This window comes from Carettochelys insculpta, chromosome 20 (genome assembly GCF_033958435.1).
Source record: "Carettochelys insculpta isolate YL-2023 chromosome 20, ASM3395843v1, whole genome shotgun sequence".
NCBI classification, from domain to species: domain Eukaryota; kingdom Metazoa; phylum Chordata; order Testudines; family Carettochelyidae; genus Carettochelys; species Carettochelys insculpta.
In genome coordinates, this window is record NC_134156.1 from 22,958,738 (window position 1) to 22,982,489 (window position 23,752).

Genomic DNA, 23,752 nt, shown 5'->3' on the forward strand with positions numbered 1-23,752 from the left:
GACATTGTCTTCAAGACCAAACCCAAAACGCAGCAGGGGGTTAAGGAGCCAAGACAGACCGATATCAGTTAAAAAGCTATGCCGGAAATCATGTACACTTCAACCATAAAGTGTCGCGCCTCTGCAATCTTGAGCCTTGATAAAACGCAGCAGCTTTGCACACTGAATACAATCGTATGAAGCATACAGTCTTTATTCTAACTTGTGAGAAGACAGATCCTACAGGGAACTGAAGTCAAATCTTGCCCATTTTGGGAAGTATTTTCAACCTCTGTATTAGTTTAGCGCTCTTTACACTGTGCAGTTCTACAGAGCACCTTTTAGGACTTTGCATGGGCAATAAGAGAGGTTAGAGAACACCCCACGTTTGGAAGCTGAGACCCACACGTTATTGCCCATTGTCACCTAAGTCTGATGCACATGGCAGCTGGAACAGCTCCCAGCGTCAGGCTGTGATGTTTCATAGGCGTGTCTGGGGGGGCTTAGGACAGGACAGCAAGCTTCCAACCCTGCACACTTAAATGCAGAGGTTTGTCAAGTACTGGCCACTATCTGAGACTCTTCCACGCTCCAGCTGGCTGACAGGCCCCCGCACAGAGGTCTCAAAAGCTCAGGCAGAAGGGAGTTAGAAGCAAAAGAGGCAACGGTGCTTAAGAGAGACATTTAATACAAGTGGAAGGCAACATTTCCTCATTTTGTTACTGGTGCCTTGATATTCGCTCACTGTGGTTACAGGCCCCGTGTTCCTTCACCTGGTCCCCCACCCAACCTGGTTTATTTTTTAAAGTTGATCACAACTAAGTGTTGGCCCCTTCTGTTTTAGATGGTGTCTCATAGGCTTGCACTGGACTGAAGTAGGCAGGAGCATACAGTGGGTCTTTTCTCAACAGCAGCATGAGTGTATCTGCATCTGGTGAGACTATTCCAGTAAATATCCCAACATGTTCTCATCGCGAGCCAGGCACCAAAGGCTTGTTCCCAAGACGTGCAATGTTGGGAAATGAAAGCTAGGAAGTCTTCACCTTTACTATTGCCATGGCAAGGGGCTGCACATTGCTCTCCACATTGGGTCATAAGCCAGACACACACATAGGATCAAGGCGCAATGAAGTCACAAGGACGAGAGGAAAAAAATTTGGCAGCTGTTTCCATGGAAATAGATGAACAGCGGGCTCTTTCCAAAGAGCAGGGATGTTGCACTCCCATTTCACTCAAAAGCACACAACTGATCACCCCAACATATCCAGCCTGAAAGCCTCCTGGCCAAAGGAGAATTTCCAAGTCTAAGGCCCAGAACAACATATCCTGGAGGCTAATTAAGTCCCATCTCTGCACAGAATTCCCAGAAGTAAGGTCAGAACCAGGACAAAGCTGAATAAAGCAGGGGGAAAAAATGGAGCAAAGCAGAACAACTGAACTGTGCTAACTGCCTCACGAGCAGGTGGCAAAGGAGGCAGTTTCCATGATGGGGAAGACTAGCTGAAAGATCCCAATGCTGCCTCCAAAGCCATCTAGATTCCTGAAAGACACAAGTTGAGCTCCTTCGCCTCGACGCTTCGTCGTCAGGCCTTGCAGGTGGAGGGCTCCCCTTCTGTAGGCTGAGCGGTCCCAGGTAAAGTGTTACCAAAAGGACCATTTGCTGGAACGAAGCCTCTTCTACGGAAACATTCCAGGAGCAAGCTGGTTGGCCGGTTAGCATCCCAGGTCCACGTGCCCAGAATTCTCTTCCCTCTCTTCTGCCACAGAGCCTGCAGGAAAGAAAAACAAAAAGAAAAGCAAGGAGTTAATGGAACACTCTGGTTGTCAGGCCACAGCTGTAACAGCACCTCCTCCACCGTTACACTTAGCTGAACATGAACCCCACTATGTTCAACAGCAGCTGGAAGCCTGGTGCAATGCAGCAAAATGAAGACATCAACTGGCTGACCTGACTGGGCCTAGCATTAAGGGACCTTTTTGCCTCTATAGAGAAGCTGAGTATTCAATTCAAACCTAAATCTAAAGCTCTCCAATCCTCTTGGGACATGCTGGGCACCTTGCACTGTTGAGCCATTGGGAAGCACACAACCATGCTGAAGTCCACCAAGACAGCATCCTCACATGCTACTTCCCCACCACCGAGGGGAAAGACAGGTACCAGGTGCAGTTACCAGCAGTGTGAAGGCATCAGAGTAACCCATCAAAATGGCTTAGCTCAGGAAGAAGAATGTTATGTTGAGGGCAGCATGCAGAGAGGGTAAGTTGAGGACCGGAGGAAGTGGATTAGATGGCACTGCCAACCCTGGCTAGCCTAGGAAATGTGTAGGTTGGGAGCGATGGAAGTTTTTAGGACTGTAAACTTACCGGGCCAGAGACACACACAATCATCCTTTCCACCTACTGCACCAAGTGCAAACAGTGCGCTGACCTGGCTGCCCTCTCGGCTCCACTGCAATATAAAAATGCTAACAAGCACCAAGAATTGCAGCAAACATCCCATTCATCTCCCCTTCACACAAGCCTTTGTCTACTGGGTCGCCTAAGCTCTTTGGGGGAGGGACAGTGTCTTCCGAGAGGTCTGCATGGCACCTAGTACAGTAGATTGGAAAACTTCCCTGGTGCAACAACATTGATCGTGACTAGTGCAGCCGTTCATAGTAGACTATTTACCACACACTAGGCTTGTACAATAGGGCCCAATCCCAATGGCACCACTGGGCATGACCACAATACAACTCAACATCAGGGTAGAACAAGGCTGTTAATGCTAGTTCAGTACAAAAACAAGTGGTGCCCAAGATACTCAAGTTGTCCACAAACCAGCTGAACCAGTCTGGCATGAGCAGCTGCCATTCCAGCTCCCCCAGCACTGTGCAATCTGTGTGTCCGACCCTGGACCTCTCTCGGGGGATAAATGAGTTCAGATTATGTCTCTCTTCAGTTCTTAACCTCTGTGTTGAGATGACATCCCTAAGGGATGGCAGCAGAGATGGCGGATTGTGCAATGTAGACACTTCTGGACAAGAAGCTGGTCTGAGACATTCTAGTTCGTTTCCAGGAGACTGCTAAACAGCTGTTGGCAGATAACTGAGCCAGCCAACCCAAGGAGCTATAATTCAGTGACAGGAGTGGAGGATGCACTGACAATACTGGGAAAAGTTATATACTCGGCTAGATCTCTCCAGGGAAGCAGCAATGACATTGGTCCCTACATTGAATTTCTGCCAGCTTTGTTTACAACTCAAGCTGTTCTGCTAAATAAAATTTGCTTAGCACGGCTTGGACTGATCACAACAGAGAGTGTGTGATAGAGTTGAGGCCGATTAAAAGGAAATAGAAATGCTCATTTACAGAAAATGAATGCCCAAGGGTTGGGAACACAGATGGATAAATTATTTAATGATACTTTACATACATAGCCCCCTCTTATCCAAGGAGCTCCAAACAAAATTACAAGTCACTGATAAGTATCACAAAACCCTCTGGCAAATATTATTAACCTGTAACACCAGGGAAAACTAAGGCAATAAGGAACTGTGCCTTAAAGACAGATGCAGGAACAGAATCCAGCAGCTTTACCCACAACTGTGATATTCAGACTGAACAACTCTTTAATACGTTCCCTGTGGCTCTTTGCAACAGAATGCGATTAACAAAAAAGTCAACCAGTTAGGATGAATTAAACTATGGTTAACAACAAATTGTAGTTAATAAAATACTAGGTCAGTCGTTTCGCTATGAAACTAGACAGCTGGACAACAAAATGACACCACTGTGGCTTTTCTGGGTAATACTGATCACTACATTTGGGCTCCTGAACCACTGAGATCGGAGTCTTGGTTTTAAGAGAGTTTTGTTGTGTGTGGGGGGGGGCGGGGGAGGGAGTGCACTTAAAGTCCTGGATGATGTGGGCCGAGTGCTTTGGATGCTGCTTGTTGGCATCTCACGTTCTACCTTCTATCACCTGAGTATCTCTAGGCTTCAAAGAGGTTAGGAACAAGTGCAAATGCGCCCTGAGAAACTAAGCACGCAAGGAACAGTGAAAGTGTGCGATTCAAACTGGGGCTTCCTCCCTGTTGCCCAGAGACTCCACGCACTTGTGCAGGGATGAGGCACAGGAGTGGAAGTACCAGGGGTCTCGTGGGTGGCCTCTGCAGCCAGTACGAATATCCCAGTGGCACTAGGAGGTAGTAAGGCTTAGGAATGGAGAAAGGAGGCTGGGCAGGACCGCTCTTCATACAGCTCCTCCACGCAAGCACTTCCAGGCTGAAGTAGTCAGCTGCATGGCAGTTAAGAGAGCTGACAGACAGGACATCTCTTGGGTAGCAAGCCCAGCATCCTCCATGCAAGCCAAAGGCCAAATGACTGCAGCAGAGCAATGTCAGCCCAGTGCAGAAGGACATTGGATGAATCCTTCACAGACACTGGCCAACACCATCAGGCCCCAAACAGCTGTTTGGCCCCATTCCTCCCACATCTAACAACCTAAAAGGCAGAAAAGGTGGAGAGCAGGGATCTGGCCTGTGATTCCAACTGAGGAGTTGGAAAGAAATGGCTTCATCTTGGAGGTTTGGCAGATTTGAAGCCCAGTCACCACTGAGGCAGCTTTGGTATCCCTTGTGAATTGCCTTCGATGATGCTTCGGTGTTCTTTTCTCTCCCTGAGCCCCATCCATCTCCTGTCTCCTCAGCTGCAACACCAAGGGCCCTGCTATAGCTGGGGTGGGGAGTGGTGGGGGAAAGCAGATGGATTTGTTTTTTAAAGACATCATGGACTTGGGATTGCTGGAGGAGAAAAGGGTTCAAAAGCAAGTGCAGCGAGACCAAGGGTACAAAACAGATCACACCCCATCCTCCCCTCTCCAGGGCTGGGTGTGTAAGTTTCTGGCCCAGGTAGGCAGACACTCAGTTACTCTAGCACGGTAACTTGGCCACAGCAACACAAGAGGCAGAAGGGGCTTGCCTCTCCGACTAAGCCCCTGTCCGAGGAGCTAAGCAGCTTCCCCTTTGCCATGCGCTATACTCTTTACAGCAAGCTCACTCGATGACAGCTGCTATGGGTACCTCTCTCACACTAGGAATCCCATGCCCCACCCCAGTTCCGACACACCGCAGAGGGGTCCCCTCTCACAGGCAGCGTTTGATCACACAGATCTCAGCAGCTTTTGCTGTAACACAGAGGGAATTGAACCTTTCGCTGTGACCCTGGATCCACTCAACTCTTTTTGGCCTCTGGAGTTCTTGTCCTTCAAGGAATTTGATTTTTCCTGTGGTGTCCAACACGAGCCACATTTGTCTAGTTGGCTGATTTATTGTTCAAGCCAACTTAGCCACTGTGACTAGTTCACTACTGGACTGGCTACTGCTTCAGACCTGGTTGGACACCCTGGTTTTAGTCTCTCCTTTTTAATGCCTTTTGGTCAAAAAAATATCAAGAATTACTTGGTACCCTAATGAGGGTACCATGCCTGGCTTTCCCTTTCTGTTGATACCACACAGGAGAAGTGGAAGTCTCATCAAGCTCGTGAGTCGTGACTCAGATGCCATTGTGCCTCCTATATCTCCGGGAGCAGTGGAGAGTGAACAAGGAGCAGCACCTGCAGGCCAAGGTGCCAGCCACATTTGAAATGCCACAAGAGGGCTCTTCCTATAAGCAGCCAAGGGAACCCATTCCAGGCTTTCTGTTCGGTGAATCAGGTTTAGGGGCAGGTAATAGTGCAGCTCTGAAGAGCTTGCATGTATCTGTGCACCAGCTTCCCCAGCTCTTGCAAAGTGGAATCTTTTAATAACTTCCAGATGGTCTGCCGAGGTTGTGGGGTTACCCCGGCCCATCCTCCAGGTGGCAATATGCAGCTTTCCAACCGCCGGGACGAAATAGCAGCATGGGGGAGTGAAAGAGTGCAGAGTCCCTCTCTTTGTTCCCCACCCCGACCCCGCAACGCAGCCTGTTAACCCACGTGGCGCTGGCAAACACCGAGCACCATCACAAATCTCCCACCCTTCCATGAGGTCCTCCCTTGACTGGGGAATGGCTGGCAATAGAGTTAATGAGCCCAACACTCCGCTCCCACTCTGGGTCATAAGAGTTTACTGTGAAGTCTAACTCTTAACCTTCACCACGGATGGAAAGGCAGGGAGGGAGAACACAGAGGGGAGTTATTGTCTTCCAGGGGGTCCAGCTGGTGTCCTAGCTTCCAAATGGTGGAATTTAAATACTGAAGACCTGAGTTCAAACCCTGAAAAATCAGTTTTCGGGATGGTGAGTTTCAGCCTCCTTCTGGGATTTAAGGGCCATCTGAATTGCAATAAAATTACCACTGTGCAATTACAAAAGGAGGGCTACAACCTCTGTTCAGGAGCAGGCCGAAGACTGAGATAACAGGCCCAGTCTGAAGTGCCACGGTCAGGACTGCAATAGTCAGGTGTATGCAAAGAGGGGGTTACAACTGAGAATTGAGGGGTAAGAGCAAGGCTGGAGGAGCGCAAAAGTGCACAATATCCTAGAATTAGGCTACTGGGAACAGCATCCTCTGGCTGTTCCCAGCAGCCTGGTTCACAAGACCGACGTTCAAAACACAACATTACAGCAGCACCTTCCTCCAGTCGCCAATCAAAAACCACCAAGGAACTCAACACCATCCCCACTTCCCCCCGGACAGCAAAGCCAAAAAAACCAGGCACAGGAACCCACAGGGCAAGGAAATAATTTGCACAGCTCTGGCCTCACCAACCCCCAAGGGCAACGAGGGAGGAGGGAAACTCTGCAGTACCATTTCACGTTCCAAAAACATATTTCTTAATGAGCGCGGGGCTGGCAGGCACAGCTTCCAACATGCAGGACTCAGGATTCTTTGCACAAGGCGGTGCAGTCACAATAGGCTGCTTTTGAAGTTTTTGCCTTAGCTGCATGGTAAGCAACAATCAAACTCCCATAAAACAGATAACAGATCAGAGCCTGTGCACAGAGCTGCGCTATCTCGCCCTCTCCCAGGGCAGGTGCAGGGTGGGGAGCAGGGCACGCTCCACGCGGCTCATTTGAGAAAAAAAAAAAAAAGGCTCGCCGCAGGAGATCAAAGTCATTTCCTGGCTTGTCTTGCCCAAGAGGAGCAGCACTGCTCCCCCGTACCCCAGAATTCAGGTTCAAATAGAGCTAGCGCAACAACAGAAGGGGTTTTTAGAATAGCCATGATGATACAAGTACATGCAGATTTCCATTGCAAGGTGACACCTGGTAGCACTCTCACCAGTACACCTCCAAGTACTTTATAAGGGAGATGGGCATCATTACCCTCATTTTGCAGATGGGGAAATGGAAGCAAGGGACAAACTTACTGCCCAGAGCGTGATCTAGGGACAAAAGTTCTAATCCAGATCTTCTGCATCCCAGCCCAGTGCTCTGTCCACTACTACCATAATGCTGCCTTCTGTCCTTGTCAGATGGCTCTCCTGCTACTCCTATCAGTACCCAGCCAGGAAGGGAAGGGACAGATGTTCTTAAAGCATCTTTCCCCCCCCAAGCACCTGTAACAATTCTACCTGGTTCCTAAGCAGAGGCTGCCACAGGGCCGGATAAGCGGCAACACGCCATCGACTTCTTTGGGACGTCGGGAAGCAAAGCAGGTTGAGAGTGGGGAGAAGTCTAAAGCAAATCCAGATTACAGCTGAGAGCAGAAGTGGACTCCAAAGCTAGTCTGCTGATCCAGTGACCAAATGCCATCTCATAGACGAGACATCCAGCCCCTTTCCTTGCTAGGCCTTCCTCCCCGTTTTTGTTAGGGCAGGATATGAATCCTGGCGAACTGGCTCAACTCCAACTTGGGTAGTTACCTGCTGTTAACTATGACCTTCCCCTGCGGTTGCCACTGGAGACATTATGCATCAGAGCTCCTGAAAGCTCCTTCCTCCAGTCCTCTGTCCCACTGTCTTTCAGTGGGCAGCAAGCGATTCCTACCCACAGCACATAGAGTGCTCAGAGATCCCCTGGGATGAAAGCTACATGGAAAATCATAGCGCATATGCAATTCCTTTCCTCTGGACGGTTCACATGCACTAGCATCAGGCTACCCAAGAGTCGAGCTCCTTGTGATGCAGACAGGAATAAGGGGACTTCGAAGTAGCCGGGGTCCTTTTGAAAAGAAGCCCCGTCTGGATGAGCTGCATCAATTTCGAAGTGCCGCGGCCACCCGCGTGCTAATGAGGCGCTGAATATGTATTTCAGCGCTTCAGAAGTAAACTTCAAAATGGTCATTTGCATGGCCATTTTGAAGTTTTTGGCTAGCGTAGACGTAGCCGATGTGTGTTCCAATTTGTTTGCTTGAGACTTTCTGGCTCCCCCCTGCAAAGACCATGCGTCCAGGGCTTGGCTTGAGCTTGGCCACACCCGTGGTCCTTTTTGGCTAGATCATCTTCTTAGGCCTCAATGCATCCCCAGCACCCAGCTGAGCCTGGTTACTTCCCAGCTGCCTCTGGTCAGGCGGCCATTCCTTGCTTAGCCCTGCTGCCTTTACCCCACTGGGAATTCTTTACATCAGATGTGCTGAATTTTGTAAGCACAGCTATAGAGGCAGAGCTTATTACTGAGAGTTATTTATCGCTCCTTAGAGATCTCCACCCAGGAGCAGGGCCCCTTTACACTAGGTTCTGTACATACATCTAGAAAAAGACCATCTTTGCTCCAAAGAACTGCTGACCTAACCAGGCAAGACAAAGGAGGGACAATTATCACTCCTTTCACAGACGAAGAAATGACTTGCCCCAGCTCACGCAGAGTATCTGTGCCACCACAATGACTTGAACCCAGATCTCCTGAGGGCATGAGCTATCCGAAACCCTGGTTAATTGCCAACGTGCTGCGAACAGGCAAAAACAGATCCAATGGAGCTACACCAGTTCACCAGCGGCTGACGATCTCTAGGCTAAGTAAGTTCGAGGGCCAGAACAGATCTCACATGCTTTGAAGCTTCATGCACTAACATTTTCTTATGTCGCTCACTTGGAGAAACGTGCCCCCATCTCCCCTCCCACTGTCGGTGCCTCAGGGGATGAGGCACGCGAGGGAATATTTGTGGGAAGCCGAGAAGGATGGGACTATTTAATTTGCTAAAAAACCCACAAGCAGTCAGATTGGCTCCCTTCTCTGAAAGGGGAGAAGACACAGAACACACAGGTGTGATAAAGAAGCAGTGGTTAGTGCCTTCAGCCCCTTTTGTGTGCCCAGACAATGGTTTGATTCTAGCCCTACAGCAATTCCTAGTCTGGGATGCTCGAGTGTGCCTAACCACCCGAGTGATCCTCAGCAAGCCAAGGGCTGGATGGACAGAAAAAAAAAAAAATCAACAAGGAACAGGATTTCTTTAAGGGAAAGTCTAAGGGAGATAGAACAGGCCTATTGATGCACCATGCCCTCCAGTACTTCAGCCCAGCTAGTTTGGCAATGGCAGTTATGGTCCACCCATGGCTTCTCCTGACAGGCAGTGTCCCAGTTGAGTAGCCCACCCAGAAGGTCAATGTTGTTCTTCCAGATGGTTCCAGGAATTGACTTACCAGATTGGACCACAGTTCCTGGTTGCAAATCACTGCAGGGTATGTATGTAGATCAGTATCTACCGACCCATGTTGTATTAATGTGTTTAGTACATATAGCACATTAATACATGTTAGTAGATACGGATAACACACTGCCTCTCTGGGTATCCTCTTATTATATTGTAACACTATCTGAGCAGCCCAGCAGATATGAAAGCTGCCAAGAGAATCTGGACACACTGATGTTTTCTGGGCTCTGAGCTGCTGGAAGGTCTTAAGTCATGTTCCCTTCTGTGCCTCAGTCTCCCCTCCCACCCTTGCAGCCTGCCTGTTTAGGACTGTAACCTCTTTGGGATGACACCTAGCACAACAGGGCCCTGACTGCCGCTGGGCCTCCCGGACATGACTGTAAAACACTTCAGTAAGCACCGATCAATATATTCTGACTCTTTCCATTGCAAATATTTCACCTTCTTCACAGAGCTTTGGTCCAAAATACGTATCATGGTTTGCCAGCCTACACATTCCACGTGAAAGCCCTGCCAGAAGGCAGAGTACTTGGGAATAGAGATCATTAAAAGCTCCTTAAGATGCGGTAAGCAAAGCAAGCCTTTCATTCCCATGCCCCGCTTGCTGGTAACGTGTTAATAAGTAGCCATGTCCCAGACAGGTGCTGTCAGCTTAGCCTGAGTTCTTGTTTAGTCAAAAAGGTGAGTCACTTCCCTTTTATGGTGTAAGCCATCATGAGTCAGGTCTCTAAACACACTTATGTTCTCGTGCCCCTGCAGCTTACGACGGACTACAGGAGAGAAGTCAGAACACAGTTATTCTTGACTTCAATGGGCAGAATTGAGGGGAGTAAGGCTCTTCCCCAAGTCTGAGTTCAAGACCCAGCCTAAGCCCAGTCAGATTTCACATTGGCCATTGAAAACCAGGCCATGTGCCTCAGTTTACCACTAAAATATGCCAAAGAACTGAGGCACCTTTCACCACTGCAGCAGCTTCCTGCTTTCCCCATCAGAGGGGTGATCAACCCACAGAGCAGTCTGTGTCATCTTGTTCATGGAGGCACTCAGAACACAGGCAACGGCCACATTTCTTCTGCAGGCCAAAGGTGAGGACCTGGGAATGGCTCAGGGAGGAGAGAATTACTACCGTTCAATGGCTCTCGACCAACACACCCAACTCTGAGTCTGATCAGATGCCCCCCATCACTGAGACACCGTCACATGAGGCGCCCTTGGTGGAGGGATCAGCTGAGTCACAATGGGCCTAATGCCATGGAAACAGAGCTGCACTCTCATCAAGGGGTCCCTGCCGGATCACAAAGGAGGCAGACTGCATCTTACCTCCTGCGTGAACAAAAATTTTGACACTCCAACGGTTACAGAAAGGTCACTGATCAAGCCAGACAACAAGCATATCAGAGAGAAGAAACTGCACTCGTAACCTGCGGTGTTTAGAGCGGGAGACTTTGTTTAAGCTTATTCAAAAAAAAGGACAACCTCCATGTTCCAGATCAGAACACAGGTTGAAACCTGATCCCCAAACAGCCTCATCTCTATCAGCCCAGTGACGCTTTAAGGCAAGCCCTGCCTTCCACCCCCACTCCTCCTCCACCCAGCTCAGCTAGCTGTAACTGCATGGTTATCAGTGTTCAGCTTCTTGCATTTCAGAAACTTTCCTCTGCGGGAAGATGAGGCCTTGTTCTATTGGAACAATTAATTTCTGCTTTTCCAATCCAGTGAGATTTCTGCTCTCCTCCAACCCTGCCACAGTTCGTACTTGCAGGAAAAGCTCACCAGCGCATTCACAGAATGCGTGCGTCATGTTTAAACAGCTCGGCAGATGAAAGAACAAGGGAGGAAGGGATTTTCTTCCAACGAGTTGATAAACAAGGGATGAGGTCAGATATTTGGAAAGACTCCAGGCAACCCACAGGAGGGGCTGGAGGCAGGTTTCATTCAGACCTGGCACCTTCATTTAAAAAATAAAACACCCAAACATCCCACAACAGGATAACTGTAACAGCTGGATTGATGGGCTGTCAGATTAAATTATCTCCTTGCCTGTGAACTTCCCCCCTCCTTCCCCACAACTTCACCTCTTTTACTGCAGCTCCAACTGTCCTGAGTCCTTCCCTTCAGCTACACGTGATCAGAGACAGGAAGCCAGGTGGGCAGGAAATGTTTGTGCTTTCACCAATGGCCACTCTTGCAGGTTTGACTGCACCAGGGGGAAGATGGAAGCTTTACTCAGGTCACTTGCGGCAGCGCCTGCGTCCCTTCGAGATTTAGTCTACTTGGCCTCTACAGGTTCAGCCCCTAATCCAGCTGGTGCTGAAACAAGAGAGACTTTGCCAGTCCCCAGCTGATCAGTGTTGTCTACCACATTACCAACACTTCACACTTCCACTGCATACTGGGCTTTTAGGAGACATTTGGGGTAAATTACAGCTAAACACAGCACAGAACGCAGAGCCAGGACTGGTGGCTCTAAATAAACTTTGAAACCTCAGGGGGGGAAAAAAAAAAAACAAACAAACTTTGCCACACCCATAACTGGTCATCCAGCGAATTAAAATCATGCTGGATTATGGATGTTCCCCAATGAGAGTTCCAACCATAAAAGGAGATAGCACCTCAATAGTAACTTGAGTTCCCCGAACACGTTTTCCTCCAATGTCAGATGACCCCGTGCCCTCTTGATTGGAGGAGGCAGAGAAACTTGCCCTGGGCCACCTAACAAGGGCCTCCAAATGAGAGTCCAGAGGGACATGTAGGCCTGCTACCACTCAGCTCCTTCTCAGCCACAAAATGGTCTCTCCAGGAAGGAGGTGGGACACCTGTAAGGGATGAACCTCTCGAAGCGCAATGGACGCGGGCTGGGTTCTGATAGCACGTGCGGTCACTCTGCGAAGGGAGCTGCCTCTGCCAGCTCTGAATGTGCTGGATAATACAACCTGAAACCCACTTTGGCAGGTGGAGTGGATCCTTCATCCTCTCTGCAAGTGGTAAAAAACTGCCTGGGAGAAGCTTTAATCCTGTCCAGGTAGAAGTCAAGGACCCTTCAGGCATTCAGTGAAGATAAGCTGGCTCCTCTCTGCAGCCATGAGGTTCTGGGCAGAACAATGGCAGGAACAGGCATGGCCATTTCGAAGTTTTTGGCTAGTGTAGACACAGCCAAGATGCCATATCAATAGATAAAGTAAATATCCTAGGTTCTCAAGCAGCATTTTGCTTACTTTGCCTATCTGTAACTTTCTGTTATTGACGGAAATATTTTGGTTGGTTTTCTACATGTACGGCAAAATCAACATTTACTGATCACAATCTTATCCTTTCAATCCTAATTATAGGATGCATTTAAAGAGGGACAGTCTATTGAATGTATAGGAGTGGTTCTTCCCTTTCTGTTCTTTACTGGGCTTCCTTTCTGGCTCCATTTTGGAGTGATTTGCAGAGAGATCCCATTTCAGTGGATTATCTTGGAAGCCAGCAAGCTGGATGGGAACTTCTTGAAAGTTATATCTCCAGCCTTTTGGTGCAAATTAGCTCATTCTCATGGAGACATCTGCAGACCCACTGTTGGGCAGAGGAGTGGTATCTTTAGCCCTGTTCCTCGGTGTGTTTGGGTGTGTTGGTTTCACTCAAAGCCTGAGCATAGGCCTCAGCAAGCACTTTGGCTAATGCTGGGTTGTGGTTGAGAGCTGATGTGCTTCAGAGTCACCTACTCATACTGTTCTGAAAGAAATGCCTTGGAGAGCAGGGTTTGCCCCAGGATTTTTACCCTTCTGAGAGAACCAACTCCTTTTCCCTCAGGATCCTGTGTGTGGCCTCCAAGATATTTTTTACCCTTGCCTACATGCAGGGTTTCTACAGCATTTAAGTCATGCCCGTAAAGGGAGGGTACATGCGTGCAATCTGCACGCAACTTTGGCAGTGAGCCGTGCAGGATCTCTGCAACCAAAGCACTGCTATGGTTCAGTTGGTATACCCCGAAAATTCCAGGTACATATGTGCAGTGAGCAAAACTACCCCATTTTGGGAGAGCATCTCAGTGAAGACAATCCCGTGGCCCACTGAGATGGAGGGAAATTAGGGGCATCCAATCTGTGGGTGCTCCTGTGCAGCTGTGTGTACCTGTATGTGTAAGGATGTCCCTGTGTCACCTTAGCTACCTGGTTGCCATGCAGGTAGCAGGGCCTCTCAGCCAACTCCACATGCTCCTCTCAGCCAGCCACTGAGAGTTACCTCCTGCCAGACTGGGAGCAGAGGGGAACGCACAGCCTTTGTGGCTTCTCTGGAGCTGGAGCAAACTCTAGCACAAACTGGGTGGGGTGGAGGAAGGGAGGGAGGCTCAGTCATGTAGGGCCCCATAAATTTGTAAATGGCCATTTGCATGGCCATTTTGAAGTTTTTGGCTAGTGTAGACGTAGCCATTGACAGTTTGCGTTTTAATGGGTGAATCTCAATGTCTACCATCACACCCTCCTCGCAATTTCACACAACTGTTTAAATTTAAATAAAAAACCACTTAAACAAATGCTTAAAAATGATAATATTGTAAAAAAATTAGATATAATTCTGGCAAACTTGGCTATAACCAATCAGCTTGACCTGTCCTTACACTCTGCTATCAAGCTGCACAGTTCAAATAGCAGCTTTAATAATGTCACCCATGGCATCAGTGCTTTAGATCTTCAGGGCCCACCTACCAGACCTTAAAGCCATTTCTGCTAAATGCAGGTTGAACCTCTCTAATCCAACATCATCTGTGGTCCGGCATGGATTTTAGTTAGCCAAATATCCACCTATCATGGGTGCAGCCACATTTCCCATGGTCCCATAAAGCTGGTTTACAGTCACCAGTCCTGGCTCTCAGTGTTCTGTGCTGTTATTTAGCTCTATTCACCTCTAAATCTCTTTTAAGAGCCCAGCAAGCAGCAAAACAAATGTTGGTAACACAACTAGACAATTTTGACCTCCCACGATTTGGCAGATTCTCTTGTTGGGCACCAGTGAGGTCCTGAGGGTGCCACACTAGAGAGGTTCAACCCTTCCTTGCCTCCAGTAGGCTCAGCTTCACATTACTGGTGCATGAGGTGATTTTAACACCCAGGTTCTGTCCTGGAAGGAGAATGGATATGAAAATAACCAAGTCTTTTTCCTCCCAGTATGAGCATTTTTGGCACTGGAAAAACTGTACCCTCCAGTGAAGATGGCCTGAGAGAGGCTCAGCTAATTGTTTCTTTGATTGGGACCCTGCAAAGATTGTGCGGGGGGGTGGGGGAGGGCAAGGAAGGAAGAGTTTAGAAAACTCCAATCCAGCGTTAAACCACAGAGAAGGCTTAGCTAATGAAGTCTGTGCTAACCTACCTCAGTCTGGAATTCTCTCTTGGTGCAATTCACACACCCCTTTCACCCCACTGGTGAGCTCGATGCTTTTTGCCATCACTCCTCCCACTGTCTCAACCTCAACTCAGCCATGCTCGAGATGAGAGCAATTCCCCACCCTCTCCCTCTTTCCTTGCTCCTTGGGGTTGGCAGAGTGCTTGCTCCTGCTGGCCCACCCAGAGAGTGGGTGAGTCACACCAAAGCTGTCTGGCCACTCCCGGAGTGGGTGCATTCCGCACTTCTAACTGAAAACGGAGTGAACAGAACTGGCTCGCTGCAGCCTAGAATGGTAAATGGAGAACTGCAGGAAGCAGCCCCCAAGTAAATGCAGCCAGGGGAAACAGAGTTCCTCCTGCAACCTAAACCCTCCCTTATTAGGAGGGGACTAATTTAACTTTCACTCAAGAATGCCCTGCAATCTCATTTAATCCCACAGCAAACTCTTCCCTCTTGAAGGCCAACAGGTGTAAGCCACCTACTCATATCTCCCCCTATCCTGAACCGATTTGTAAGCTTGGGGGTGGGGGGGGTGAGAAGAGAGAAAAAAAGTTCAGAGGAAAAGAAAGAAGGAAATGGATGGGCAGCCCTGCCACTCATCCCTGCACCTCTCAGAACAAGCCAAAGAAAAGGCAGCAATCACTGTATATTTGAGTTTCCCCTGTGGCCCTCTCCAAACAGCAACCAACTCTGTCAATTCCCCTCTCATTATTAAAGGGCCATTCCTTATGCTGCTCAGATTTCTCGAAGAAACTCAAATGCTCTTCTGGAAATAGCTCAACTTTATTTGAAGGCTATCAATATACTAGGACAGGTGGGCTGGGAACTCCTGAATCCAGCTCTGCTTGGACAGACGTTGCGTTTTTGTAAGCCTTCACCTCAACACAAGGGTTTCTTCACATCAAATTCTCCTCTCGCTTGGACTAAGGGAACACCATTCAATTTGCTGAGACTGAAGTGAGGACCTAGTCACTTGAGTTCATTAAACATCCCAGGTTGCTCTCCATAAGTAGGGAAACAATAATCCCAGGGTCTGATCCGGCTCTGAGAATTACGTGGCTTACGTACCTGGTGTAGGTGCATTTCGAACGGGTATTTTTCCAACTCTGCCCTAATCGGCCACAATCATTTTGTTACATTAGATTAAAACCAATAAATATGCTTCGTTCCAGAAGCGGCAGCGTTTTACTGCTAGGGGAGGGGGAATGCTCCCATTTCTGCCTCTCAGGCGGCCAGTGAAGTTAATTTCGTGTTTGTAAACAGCCTTGAACACCGCACAGTGATTTTATTCTCGAGTCTGGGTCAATTCTTCCGCAGCCAAGTTCTGCAAAGAGATTAATAGACTGGAAAAAAAAAAATGGGAGTAATAGGTTTTAATGCCAGAAAGGACCCTGGTGACCACCCAGTCTGATCTCTAGCATAACAGGCCGGGAATTCCCGCCCCAGTGATTTCTGCATCCTGTGATGAAAGCTTTATGGAGATTCCAATTTTAATGTCTGGGAAAGAAAAAACCAGCTATACTGGCAAGCCTGAGTTACCCAGATTTCTCCTCCATCCCGCTCTTCTGAAGAGCCTCCACCCCTTTCCATTCCATTCCTGCGCAGAGAGCCAACGAAACCAAAATTATGGGCCAAATCCTGGAAGGTGCTGAGCCACCTCCTTTGAAACGTCCTGTTCCTCTCTGGGCCCACGAGTCACTGGAGGGGTGTGTGTAAGCTCCACAGCGGAGGCGAGCCATTGTACAAAGTTCTGGAATGCCCTCAATGGACATAGACAAAAGAGGCAACTAGTACATGAGAGAATTCAAGGAGCACTTCAAAAACAGGATGTTTCATGGCGAGTCGAGGTGACTCAGAAACGTCCACTGGGGAGGACAAAGGTACTTCCAACTTCTTCCATATTGGCCAAAGGCAGGAGGGGACCCCACGATGGGCAGGAGGCGGAACACAGCAACTGAGCGTACTTGCACTTTAAGAAACACAGAATACTTTTTCTGGAGAAGTGGGGTGGAGGGGGGGGAGGGAGGGAGGAAATACTCTGCAAATTCATTCCACAGCTCTGAGTTGATTCCTATCCCTAGGGGGATTACCCATTTAAGCACTGTTTTTTCCTGTTCTGACCATAAGCTGATTAATTTACCACCCACCCCACCTTCTCTCTCCCCTGAAAAAGGAGGATATCAAATACAGGCAAGATGTAGCATGCCTGGGAGAGAAAACCACCAGCCCCAGAGCAAAACAGGAACTGCTGCTTCGATAAACCTGATATTACCCCATGCACCTTTCATGTGCAACGTTTTTGACTTCCACCACCACCATTTGGGTCTCACTGAATAGTTACATGCAGGGGAACGAGTGGTCAGGTTCACAGCACTACAGCCTTTCCATTCCATTAAGAGCCTTGAAGGCAATCAAATCCCTAAAAAAAACCTCCTAAAGCTCCAAGACCAGGCTTGCTGACACCAACTCTGCTCCTCTAGTGCAACGTAAGAATACTTGTTTGCATCACAGACAAAACACTCAGGCTCATAAGAAAGGAAGGGAGGGATGGACTCTTAATAGGAAACTCACCTTGGGAGGATTTTAACTACCACAGCGAAACTCAACCACTGTCCTCTCTTCTACCCACCGCTTTCCCTAAGAAAAGCACAAGACTAGAAGGCTTCATCAACTGTGAAAGTTTTCACCCTCCCAAACAAAACAGTGGCAAAACCATGAGGAGAAAGGCCTAGCGAGGTCGCTTCACGTATAGCTGTAATACGAGATGCTAGGACACAGCAGGACTGGTGTGGAGAAAGTAAATAAGGAAGTGTTTACTCCTTGTCATAAAACACAAGACCCAGAGTTCACCAAATGAAACAGGCAGCAGATTTAAAAACCAAACCCAGGTATGAAGTATTCTTTCTATACATGCCCATTCGACCCGTGGAATTCCTCCCCAGAGGAAGTCATGAAGGCCTGCACTAGAAGAGGATTAAAAAGAACGACTATTCTTCATGCGTTTATCTGTAGCTATTAGCCAGGATGGTCAGGGACGACACTACACGCTTTCAAGGAACTTTCCAGTGATCCATCCCCTATTCTGTTCATTGCCTCTGGAGCATCTGGCATTGGCCAGGGTCAGAAGACAGGATACCGGTTAGACGGAGCTTTGGTCTGACCCAGTATGGCCGCGCTTGTGTTCTTATCACTAGGATGTGCTCAGTTACAACAGCGATGGGTGCAATGTAAGCAGCTCTGAGAGCTGGGTAGCCCCTCAAATTCAGGGGTACAACAGGAGACAAAGCCTCACCCCGATGCCTGAGATGGACCTGAGAACTTGGGTCCTTTCAGCAACCTCCTCTCTAGGTAGGCTGGGTTACTGCAGTTGTTCGAATAGTAGGAGCACCCAGAGGCACCTGTGTGGAATTGGGGCCGCACTGTGCTAGGTGTTGTGCTTACTTATCCTAGTCCTACACACCAGGATGTGGGCATTTATTTTTGGACAGTGGCGTCAACAAGATGGGCAAAGAGATGGCCTGCTGACACGGTTCCCATCCCCCGCACCAAAACACAGTATGTTCTACAGGAAGAACACTCCGGCTTTAGCATTTCAAAGATGTTTGGGAGGGACTGAAAATCATCTGCTCTATTTACGGGCACGGCCAAATGAAATGCAATGCTCGTGTCTCACCCATCCTAATGCCATCAAAAAACTACAAGCCAGGTTTCAGGAAAATGGGTTCCCATGCCCCTATGAGGCCACACAATCCCACACTTTGGCAGAGTTCGGCTTTAGCTCCCATCTTCGCAGGCAGCTCTCGCGGTCACCCACTTACTCCCAAAGCGATAGCTTTAAGGGTGGCCCTCAAGCTCCTTTTTGCAACAGGAGGCGGGCGGTGCGTTTACAGAAAGCCAGAATGTGGCCTCACAAGCCCTAGTGAGCCAGCAGAGAACAAACAAAGTCGGCCTACCTCCACAGCCTGACATATCGGCAGAGATCCACATAGGTCTCTCCCTCCCCTTGCCCGCTTGGCTGCCGGGGGATGGAGGGGAGCATCAGGGCAAGCCCCTGCACTGCCAGCAAGGAAGGACGCAGGAAGCTGCTGCCTCTTACCCCCAGTCTCTCTTTCTGCCTGCCTCTGCCCCTTCCTTGCTCAGCTGTGCTCCCCACAGACCCCCACCTTGCCCTGCCAGATATGTGGTGTGACTGCAAGTAAAACTCTGATCAGATGAGGCGTTGAGCCTGGCGGATGCACCTCCATGTTTTTGTATGGGCACAGGGCTCTATCATCTAGGTCAGCAGAGGACCTCTGTTACTGGAGTACATGAGCACCTTGCCATCTTCACCACATTTATTCTCCCAGCCCCTGTTTGATGCAGGCCAGCGCAATGATCCCCATGTTACAAATGGAGACTGATAGACTGGAAGTCAGGACCTAAATACCTTGATAGAGCCAGACCTGAACTCACACAGGAAGCCCTAACTGAGGAGAGGTTTCTGGGCACATGTAAGCCTTGCCGCACTGGAAACGAAGAACACAACCAGCCCAATAAAAAGATAATTATACCGTCGGATCTGGGACATTAGCACAGCAAAAAAGCCTGTCGAATTCTCATAGCGGACCCAGGAGAGCATCAAAGTAAAACTACACATTTTCAATGAGACAGGCCCCCGGGCTAGGATTAGGGCTTATTGCAGAGAAGCCTGGAAAAACTGTCCCCCTCTCTAAATTTGGCCTTTGGTTATAGGCAAAGCAAGGCTGCTCCCTATCCCCTCTGATACTCCACGTGAAATTAACACACGCCTGAGAAAACACAACTTTCCCCTGTAGACTAATTGGTTTAGGATTTTAGATAGTAAAGCTTTAAAAAACCCACGAGCCCAAACCACTACCAGGATTAACTAACTTTCTTATAAAGTGCAACCAAAAGGCCAACACAATTTACCTTTCGAGCTGCTGCACTCAAAACGAGGGAACATTTAAGTAAAGCAGAGGAATTAAAAAAAAAACAAACAAACAATTTCAATAGAAAAAAAAATCTAGCTTTGCTCCTTCAAGCGAAGAACATTTACCTTCTTCTATCAAACAGCTGGCATGTCTCACACAGAAACGTTATAATGCAGTAGAAGAGAGCTGGCAGTTTTCGTACCTGGCACTGCTTAGCAATGGCCTGATTAAACAGACTGCTGCCAAAAATTTTGATATTACTGTCCACTTATTTTTACCAGCTTACATGATGATCACATGGTAACAGCCGTCATTTCTAGTGCTTTGCAAACCTCATTAATGAATTTCCCCCTCCTGGGGTGGGGATTATGATTGTACCCATTTTACAGATGGGGAAACAAAGGAACGGAGATTTAAGTAACTCCGCCAGGGACTTTGTTACTAGACTTGTGCGCCACAGTGATGAATGTTGTTCTAAAAAAACCCCACACAAGACAGACAGGAGCAAACAGAGACCTCAAAGCAGAAATTAGGTCTAGGAAAGCACAGGACTGGGAGCTAGTAACTTCCAAGTTCAGAGTCTCTGCGCTGCCTAGGGCGCATCATAGAAGCTACAATCTTCAAGGGAATCACTTTTATTTTTAGGGTGGCGCTTGTAACACAACAGGCCTAGTTTTCACTATCTCCCAGGAAAATGCTGTTTTCTGTAAACCAGCCCTGTCCCGCAGGGAGCCACAATTGTCTTTTAAAGCCTTCCATATGGCTTGAAATGGACTGTGTTCATTTAAAGCCAAGCAGCAGCTACAGAAGCGCTCATCTTTCCCACCTGTCACCCACATCGCACCGAGGTCAGTCTCTGCAGGCGAGCAAGATTTTCTGCTAGTTTTAATGGAGCAGGCAGCAGAGGAGGGATTAAAAGTGCAGCTTGTTCAATTTTTATGGTGCCTTGATTTATTTCTTGGCCTGTTTCCATGTAGTAGGCTCTTTCACAGCCTCACCTCAGTGCCATGCTGGGGGTGGGAGATGTGCTGCCATAAGCTCCGAGGGTGGGAGATGTGCGTTTCAGGGAGACCGTTATATTCCCAATGGGCACACCCCCCTGCCTTTTCCTTGAGCAGTTTTTACTTTAGTGGTAGCAGCATTACCGGTCACAGCATCTGTTTGGAGTGGAGCTACTGGGATCATTCCAGCCCCCTTTAAACTGTGGAGAAGGTTTTGCATATGAGACCCATTTTGGCAGCAGGAGGAAACTACTGGTAAACATCAATGCATCGCAGGTTCCCCTCTCCACCCTCCTGCCCAGTCTTGATCAAGGCCAGGTGCACACCAGACCGTAAAGTCTACTGTAGCTGTAGATACAGTAAACCCTTGTTATAGCAGCCACCATTTTACCGGACATCCGCTAGCCTCCCCTTCAAAGGGAGTAGAGTATAGTACTCTAAATGGTGAGAGTCACCAGAGACGCCACCGGTCCCCCCCACAACTCAGACTGCCGCAGGGGCTAGGTTCCTGCCCGTGGCTTGGAGAGCTGCCACTGCAGTTATCCCAGTTCCGTGTGCACGCCCATCCGTCCGTCCATCAGTTTGTCCGTCCATGGCAGCAGCGGCTCAGAGCCAGGAGGAATCTCTGGGCTCTCCTGAGCGCGGACGGCTTGGAGCCCAAGGAGGAAACCCTCAGAGTAAATCCTCTGACACAATGGACTTCTGGTTTTAACGGATGCCTCTCCCCTCCACTGCTCTGTTATTTCCAGGGATTGCTGTACACAATTGCTATTGCTGTAATCGACTCATCAACAGTCGACTTACCTGGCCATCCTCATTGCGGGAGGTCGACAAGAGAAACTCTCCTGCCAACTCCCCTTACGCCTGGCGAGATTGAAGGGTGCTGACCCCCGAGGGCACGTGAAATCAAACCCCGGAAGATCAATCCTGATCGGGTCCATGTTCTGGGTAGTGAAGACATACCCTTAGCTCCTGCTAATCGAGCAGGACTTTCCCCAAACTACCCCATTGGGGTTCATCATAGGTACCTCACGTAGCTTGTCCACGCCACTCCCCACAAACATCCCCTCCACTGCTCTGCCAAGCCTCCAATCACCTCCCCCCACCCAACTCCTTAGCGCAACTGTCTGCCATCACAACTCAGATCTGACCTGTATTTACTGGCTACCACAGTGCCCCATAATCCTCCCACTGCCTCGCGGGCGTATAACTCAGCCTACAAACCTGTTTCACCCTGCATCACTGCCGACTATTCTAGCCTCTAGGTCCCACCGAGATCTGCTAGAACAGCTCTGCTCATCCCTCCAGAAAATATAAATTGCTTCACGCTTCAAGGCTCATTTAGGGTCCCATTGTTCCCCACTCACAGGGACACAGCAGAGCTGGAGTGAACCAGCTTCTCTGCAAGTTACTGTACACAGCTACTACAAGGTAAGAGATACCAAATTTCAGTCCCTTCCCCCTCCCTTTTTAAAAAAAATTATAGATGTTTGCAGCCTGCAGTCCGTTCTTCACAGTTTTTTAAAAAAGTGCTTTTTCCTTCGACTAATTGTTGCCAACAACCTGAGTTAGGACCATCAGTCCTGAAATGAAACAGCATGAGTGGCCCTTAGTCATGGGCTACATCAGTGCAACCTGTCAGAGGAGCCGGCTCAACAAGCTGCCCTAGAGAAACAAGCTGTCTTGAAGTATAATGAAGAGATTCTAGAGGACTAACAACGAATAAAACCAAGAGCTGGAGATGCTTTTTTATTTATTCGTTTAGATGTTTGAACTTCACTGTTCTGCTTAACTTTCGAGCCACGAGGCTGACCAAAAGCGAAGGCTTCGGGATTCCTCAAATGGTCACTAGAGCACAAAAGCAGGCCAGAGACGCACACCTGAGAAAGGAAAAGATGCAGTCAGAAGCTCAGCTTCTTTAAGGAAGATTTTTTTTTTTTGTAAAGGAACTAGCATAATCAAATCTCATCCTTCAGGGTTTAAACTTCCCTGCAGGGGTCAGGAAGCTATGGTCTCCCTCATATTTATTCACACCCTCCCCTACACAGGGTGCACTGTGAAGAGAACTGCTCTTCTTCTGAAGCATCAGTTGTGTAATTGGGCATGACCTATCCTCTGATCTGTGCTAAACTCTAACCTTAGAATGAGCTCCGATGGAAGCCAGATTCCCTCTGCCCAGGAATCACCACAGGAGTCTTCCCCTACCATCGCCTTCCCACAGGGTTACACTGAAGATGTGAAGTCTGCACTCTGCCCAGGTAGAGACTGGGGCACCTTCAGCCACCCATCCCTGGCACCCCCTCAAGGCTAGACAAGGGGCCAACCACACAAACCAGTGTCTGAATCAGCTCTTTCTACCTCTTGAAGCAGAGCCCGTCTGTGGGAACAGCAGCTCACTCAGAGGAGTCACATTCCGCCTGCAGGAGTTATGCTGACGGGCACACACACAGCTCAGACACTCTCACCCAGACACGTACAGAAACCGAGCAGAATGTGGATGGACCTCGTCAGTCTTCAGGAGTCATTGCTCTCCCAGCATGGCAGTTTCAGCCACAAAAACCACACTCCGGTGCAGACAGCAGGCGGGACCGGCTCAGGGGCCTGTCAAGTTTGGCACAGACAGTAGGCATCAGGCTATCCCAGCCCAAGCCAAAAGAGGTTAGATGCACCACAGAGATAAGAGGCATGTGACTCCCAAGAACAGACAGCAAGGTTCCCTCTCTAGGGATTGCTTTAGAGAAGAGTACCAGGGCCTCTCCCCAGACCGGGTGGAAAAGAAGAGCAACAGAAAACAAAGGGTGAGATAAAGGATCCCTAATTTCGGTTGCCCACATCCCCTTTTGAAGAAGTTCTACCCACAAAAGTGTGTAACCTAATAATTTTTGTTAGAGACTAAGAAATTTAAGAAACTTTTAAGCTCAAGC

The 23,752-nt window shown here is 48.7% G+C and overlaps 1 long non-coding RNA gene across 1 annotated transcript in view; it reads right to left on the reverse strand.

Moving 5' to 3' along the window:
* Positions 1–202: 202 nt before the first annotated feature.
* Positions 203–23,752, reverse strand: part of LOC142023554 (uncharacterized) — a 101,876-nt gene continuing 78,326 nt past the window's right edge. Inside the window, exon 3 of the long non-coding RNA XR_012648257.1 lies at positions 203–1,748. This is a non-coding gene — a long non-coding RNA (uncharacterized LOC142023554). The remainder of the gene's footprint in view (positions 1,749–23,752) is intronic.